This window comes from Chinchilla lanigera, unplaced genomic scaffold (assembly GCF_000276665.1).
Source record: "Chinchilla lanigera isolate Chin_1 unplaced genomic scaffold, ChiLan1.0 scaffold00010, whole genome shotgun sequence".
Taxonomy (NCBI): Eukaryota; Metazoa; Chordata; class Mammalia; order Rodentia; family Chinchillidae; genus Chinchilla; species Chinchilla lanigera.
Genome location: NW_004955411.1, coordinates 32,415,565 through 32,422,061, shown reverse-complemented (window position 1 = coordinate 32,422,061; position 6,497 = coordinate 32,415,565). Strand labels below are relative to the sequence as shown.

At 47.9% G+C, this 6,497-nt stretch overlaps 1 long non-coding RNA gene across 2 annotated transcripts in view; it reads left to right on the top strand.

Moving 5' to 3' along the window:
* The window catches only part of LOC102009262, an 8,909-nt gene that overhangs the window by 1,484 nt on the left and 928 nt on the right, over positions 1–6,497 (top strand). The window contains exon 2 of one of the 2 annotated variants that reach the window (XR_001232824.1): positions 5,954–6,077. This is a non-coding gene — a long non-coding RNA (uncharacterized LOC102009262). Of the gene's footprint in view, positions 1–5,798; positions 6,078–6,497 lie in introns of those variants that run through there. The other variant, XR_259951.1, reaches the window with a different exon arrangement.

Here is a 6,497-nt window from a genome sequence, read left to right as displayed (position 1 = left end):
TAAAAAGGCCTGGGGTGTAGCTCAGTGGTAGAGTGGCCCTGGATTCTATCCCTGTCCTGTAGCTGTGAGCTCCTTTCTGATCAGTGAAAGCGCCGGGATTTCTCTCTGGAACCTTAAACATGACCTCTCAGTCTAGAGGATGTGTGGATTTTTGGGTTGTTCTTTTTGTTTTGTTTTTTTTTTGTCTTTTTTTTTTTTTTGAGACAGAGTCTCGCTGTGCAGTTCAGGCTGGCCTTGAGCTCACTTTGTAGCCCAGGCAGGTCTCAAACTCGCAACAACCCTCCTGCCTCAGCCTCCCAAGTGCTGGGATTACAGGCATGCGCCACCATGCCTGGCTTGGATTTTTGGTTAACTCATCTGTTGTAACAGGATATTTTCATCCTTTTTTTTTTTTGAAACAAGTAGTTCAGGCTGATGTTGAACTCACTATGTAGCCCAGGCTGGCTTCAAACTCCCAGTGATCCTCCTGCTTCAGCCTTCCAAGCGCTAGGATTACAGGCATGCATCACACTGCCCGGCCACCATCTTTTTAAAAATGATAAAGGTTTAAAGTTGGAGACTCATTCTGTTACTATTGATAATTTCCATAGCTGTTAATCGTGTGTTATTAGTAATAAAGTTGCTTGCACTCTTAGAAACACACAGCACCCTTGGCTGAGCACGGAGCCCACTGGCAGAGCATTTGCTAGCCAGCCCTGGTTCAATCCCCGAGGGGAAAAAAAGAGCAGAGTCACAAAGCACTCTGACAAGTTAACCCTTACGTCTTTCCTACCTTCTGTCCTGATCTTTTCTCCCCCTCCCCCTGGTACAGGGAATTGAACTCACGACCTTGCACTTGCCAGGTGATCTTTTCTCACATTAGCTGTTTTATTCTTTCAGAATGAGTCCTGCTTTTCTGTTAGGAAGGTCCCAACAAGGGGTGTCACCTAGGGGCAGTGGCGCCAGAGTGGACCCCAGATGCAGCCCCTGCACCCAGCTCTGGAGGGAAGTGAGGCCTCGCCTGCAGAGCAGTGCTCGCCTTCGATATAGATTTCATTCTGTTGGGATCAGAGAACGTTTCCCCAGTCTGTGCTTTTCCTTTCTCTTGGAGATGCCCTGTGTCCATGCGAAACCCTGTCGGGCTCTCAGCTTGAGCCGCTCACTTTCCTGTGAGCACAGATAGCGAGAGTCCCTCATGCACAGACAAGCCCGAGGCTCCCACTACTGTGACCATCACGTACCTACTGGTAGCTGGAGTTTCACTTTTTTCACCTTTCTTTTCCCTTGTTTGTTTGTTTGTTTGTTTGAGACAGGGTCTCACTGTGTAGTTCAGGCTGGCTTTGAAATCACTATGTAGTCCAGGCTGGTCTCAAACTCACACAAATCCTCCTGCCTCAGCCTCCCAAGTGCTGGGATCACAGGGGTGTGCCACCACACTTGGCCTATTCCACCTTTGTAAACACACCTACGTAAGCCGGGCGTGGTAGTGCACGCCTGTAATCCCAGCACTCAGGCGGCTGAGGTAGGAGAATCACTGTGAGTTCGAGACCATCCTGGACTACAAAGTGAGCTGAAGGCCAGCCTGAACTACATAGTGAGGCCCTGTCTCAAAAAGACAAAAAATAAAAACCACACCTAGGTAAATAACCAATTTAAAGAAATTTTGGAAAATGGGGTGGGGGCATTCACTATCACCACCCTAAAATAGTTTGTGTTACTGTCTCATTTCTAGTTCCTCCAGCCTTTGTGCCGTGCCCACCTTTCTCTCATGGTGTAGATTCGACTTTGGGTCCTGCTGTTTGCATCTAACACAGTGTAAGGATTTTCCCGTTGCGCTGCCGCCCTCGTAACCTTTACTAATGACCAGCGCGCTAACCGCGGCATCCAACGTCCACTCCTGCTCAGTTCTCTGGTGTGATAGGTGCAGTCTGTGGAAATGGCCTGTGTGAGTCAGCCTCTAAGTCCACTCTTGGTGAGGCTTTCTCTTGGGAAGCCGCGCCTTCAGGGTTCACAGCAGCAGGTGAAAGCAGCGCATGACCTTGGGCTGGGCCTGCGGCTCCCTGGACGGGTACCTGCCTAGCACGTGAGAGGCCCTGGGTTCACGTCCCAGCCCAGAACATAAAATAAATGACCTCAAATTCTTCACTCAGATTCTTCTCAGCTGACACAGCCCTGGAGCTTCCTACCCTGTAACACCCAGCACGACCTCTCACCTCTGTGTTCTTTGCAAGATCCTGTGTCATGTAAGCCCGCATTGGACCGCGCTCCACCATGACGCTCTTCTCTAACCCTGAAGTTCAGTCTCAGAGTGACAACAGGCCTTCACTCAACTGTTGTAGCTTGTCTTTTGTTTTGCTGCAGTACTAGGGATTGAACTCAGGGCCTTCACACAGAGCTACATCCCTAACCATGGCGTTTTGATTTTTTTGTTTTTGATTTGTTAGGTTTGAGTGGTTGGGGGTTTTTGTTTGATTTTTGAGACAGGGTCTCGCTATGTAGTTCAGGCTGTCCTTGAACTCTGAACCCAGGCTGGTTGGTGGCAATCTTCCTGCCTCAGCGTTCTGAGTGTTGGTGTGTGTGCCACCAATCCCAGCTGTTGGTTTTAATTTTGAGATAGGGTTTCACTAAATTGCTCAGGCTGGGTTTGAACCTGCCATCCTCCTGCTGCAGCCTCCTAAAGTGCTGGGATTATAGGCCTGTGCCTCCATGCCCAGCTGCACCTTCTCTTTTGGCCAAAACTGTTTTGTAAGAGATGAGAAGCCATCTTCACTTTTTCAAAGACCTGGGGCAAGGAAGCTAGCAGGGTTTGTTCAAAGGGAACAATCTTTTTTGTTTTTTCTTTTCTTCTTTGCAGTGCTGGGGGTTGAATCAAGGCCTTTCAACTGAGCTACATCCCCGTACCTTTTTATTCTTTCTGTGATAGGACCTCACTAAACTGCTAAACTGCCTGGGCTGGGCTCCAATTTGCACTCCTTCCAGAGTGCTGAGATTACAGGAAGCACCACCACACCCAGCCCAAAATAATCTGTGACTCAAATCTTTCATGCTATTTGATTTTATTTCCTTGTTTTGTTTGTCTTTTCTTTTGATTTTTGTTTCTGCTTTTTGGTTTGGTTTGGTTTTGGTTTTGGTTTTATGAGACAGGCTCTCACTGTGTAGTTCAGGCTGTCCTTGAACTCAAAGCAGTCCTCCTGCCTCAGCCTCAGCCTTGGCCCCTGAGAGCTGGGATCGCTGGCCTGTGCCACCCGTACTCACGGGAATGAATCCAGTCCCATGTGACCCGGCCCGCTCCAGTGAGAGCGCCTTGGCCCGTGGCCTCCTTGCCCTCCCTCAGCTCTGCCTCCTGATCCCACTTCCTCTCCCCTTGGCCTCACTGCGACCATGCAGCCATCGGCCTTTGGGACACGCTATGTGTAAACAACAGCAAACGTCATCCTCGGAGAACTCCACTTGCCAGTTTGCCTTCTCTAAATTAGTCATCAGAGCCGCACGCGTGTTACTCCTCTTTCTGGCATCTTAAGGGCACCCGCTTTCTCAGCCCCCACTCGCTGTGGCTTGCACACACCTCACACCCACCGGCGTGTGGGATGGGACCCGCGGTCTCGGGCTGCGGCCTGGCTGCTGCTGCCTGCCAGGTTCCTATGCCTGCCCGCCTTTCTTCCTCCTTTCCTTTCTTGTTTGCAAGCTTAGATTTGTTCTAATTGTGTTTTTAAAAAAAAAGCTTTATTGAAATCTAATTAAATTTACAGTTCAGTTCGTTAGTAAATTTACAAAGCTGTGGGCACCACGATTCAGTTTTGTCTGTTTGTTTGTTTTGTTTTTGAGACAGATTCTCACTGTGCAGTCCAGACTGACCTCAAACACACTCCTCTGGCCGCAGCCTCCCGAGTTCTGGGATGACAGGCATGCACCACCACCCAGCCACAACTCAGATTTTAAAATTAACAGCTCCAGCTGGGCAGAGTGGTGCACACCTGTCATCCCTGCAGTTGGGAGTCTGAGGAAGGAGAATCTCCAAGAGTTCGAGGCCGGCCTAGGCTACATAGTGAGACCCTGTTTCAAAAATAAGTAAATAAACAAATAAAAATTAACAGATCCTTTATCCCTGTTTGCAGTCAGCTCCTGCTCTCACCCCTATCTCCTCTCTGTCTCTATAGATTTGACTTTTTAAAACATTTATAGCTGGGCATGGTGGCACACCCCTGTAATCTCAGCCTTTGGGAGGCTGAGGCAGGAGGATGTTGTGAGTTCGAGACCAGCCTAGGCTACAAAATGAATTCCAGGCCAGCCTGAACTGCTCATCGAGACCCTGTCTCAAAAAAGACATAAATAAATAAATAAATAAAACATTTATAAATGGAATTATACAGTATCCAGTCTTTTCTGTATAATTTCTGTTGCTTAGCACAATAAATTTGAAGTTTTGGGGGTTTTTTTTTTGTTTTTTTTTTTTCTTTTTGAGGAAGGTTCTCAGTATGCAGTTCAGGCTGGCGTTGAGCTCACTTTGTAGCCCAGGCTGGCCTCAAACTCACAACAATCCTCCTACCTCAGCCTCCCTAGTGCTGGGATTACAAGCATGTGCCACCATGCCCTGCTAAAGTTTATTCATGTTGTAGAATTTGTCACTTCATTTCTTTTTATTGCTAAATAGTATCCCATTGTAGGCATGTAGGTGTTTTTGTTTTTGTTTTTGAGACAGGGTCTTGCTATGCAGTTCAGGCTGGCCTTGAGCTCACTTTGTAGCCCAGGCTGGTCTCGAACTCTCAATGATCCCCCTGCCCCAGCCTTCCGAGTGCTGGGATTACAGGCATGCCTGAGTTGGGGTTTTTTGTTTGTTTGTTTGTTTGTTTGTGGGTTGAATTTTGAGACAGGATCTCACTGTGTAGACTAGGCTAGCCTTGAACTCACCACGATCCTCCTGCCTCAGCCTCCCAAGTGTTGGGATTACAAGCATTCACCTGGAAAATTACTGGCAATTTTTATATATTTGGGAACCAACTTCTTTATCAGCTAAATGACTTGTAAATAATTGCTCCCAGTCTATTGCCTTCATTTTCCTTCTTCTTCTTCCTCTTCTTTTCCTCTCCCTCCCCTTCCCCCTTCCACTTCCCCTCCACCCACCTCTTCTCCTCTTCCCTCTACTCCTTTTGGTGTGTGTCTGTGCGCACGCACACATGCACACACAGATCTTCGCACTAAGGGCTCAGAAGCACATGCTGTGCACCTCAGCTTCACCACAGCCCCGTGTCTTTTGTCAGATCTGTAATATAGGACCAAATCCTGAAACCAAGAAACTCCAGCGCTGCTCTGCGGGAGAATAGACAGAGTCTCTGTAAGGAAACTACCTTCGGAGGCGTCATACCCAGCTGTGTCACTCACAAGCCGGTTACTTTTCTCTGAATCGCAATGCTCACGTGCACAAGTGCACACGCTCTGATTTCCGCTGGGCTCTGGGCCCGGGCTTTACTGCGTGCGATCTGGAGCCTCCAAAGCTTCCTCAGCAGCCTTCCAGGAATATGCAGACTTTGGGAACATTCTTTTTTCCTTGTGCTGGGCAAGTTCTCCCACTCAACTACAGTCTCAGCCCTTTTTATTTTTTGAGAGGTTTCACTATGCAGTTCAGGCTGGCCTGTAATCCCAGCATTTGGGAGTAGGCTGAGGCAGGAGGATCATCTTGAGGTCAAGGCCAGCCTGGGCTACATAGAGAGTTCAAGGCCAATCTACACGGCACAGCGAGACCCTGTCTCAAAAAACAAAATAACCCAAAACAAACAAACAAACAAACAAACAAACAAAACAACTTTTCAGCGTACCAAGCACGTGGTATGAAACTGGATATAAGTTTTGGATTCGTTTTAATGTCACATGTGGGACAAAACACATTTACTGTGTGCCCCTGAGTTGCCAAATCTCCCCCTGCAGCCCCTGCCAGCCGTGCAGCCTCTTGCTCATCACTCGCACCCCTTGGTTTAAGGAACCCCAGGATCTTTCTAAAGGCGCACTGCGCATGCGTCAGCGCAGGCGCAGCCGTCGAAGTCTGTCGTCTACGCGGCCAGCTAGCAACAGTTTGCTTTGACCTATACTTTATCATTTCTCAGGTAAGGGGTTCAAAGAAAAGCAATAGCCCTCCAGATCGAGGAGATTTGATGGGCTTTACAAACGTAATCTTTTACATTATTTTACTTCCTTTGCATATATATTATTGCTATAAAATGGTGAAAGACATCATATAGTGGGGGGGCGTGTCTTTTTGTAGTACTGGGGCTTGAACCGAGGGCCTTCACACTGAGCTACATCCCCAGACCTTTTTAAATTTTTTTGCGATGGTCTCACTAAGTTACTCAGTTGTTCAGGCTGGGCACGAATTTATAATCCTCCTGCCCCAGTCTCCAAGGCACACACCACCACGCCCAGCAGTATAATGATTTTTTATTTTGTTTTTGTTTTTGTTTTTTGTCTTTTTGAGACAGGGTCTTTCTATGCAGTTCAGGCTGGCCTTGAGCTCACTTTGTAGCCCA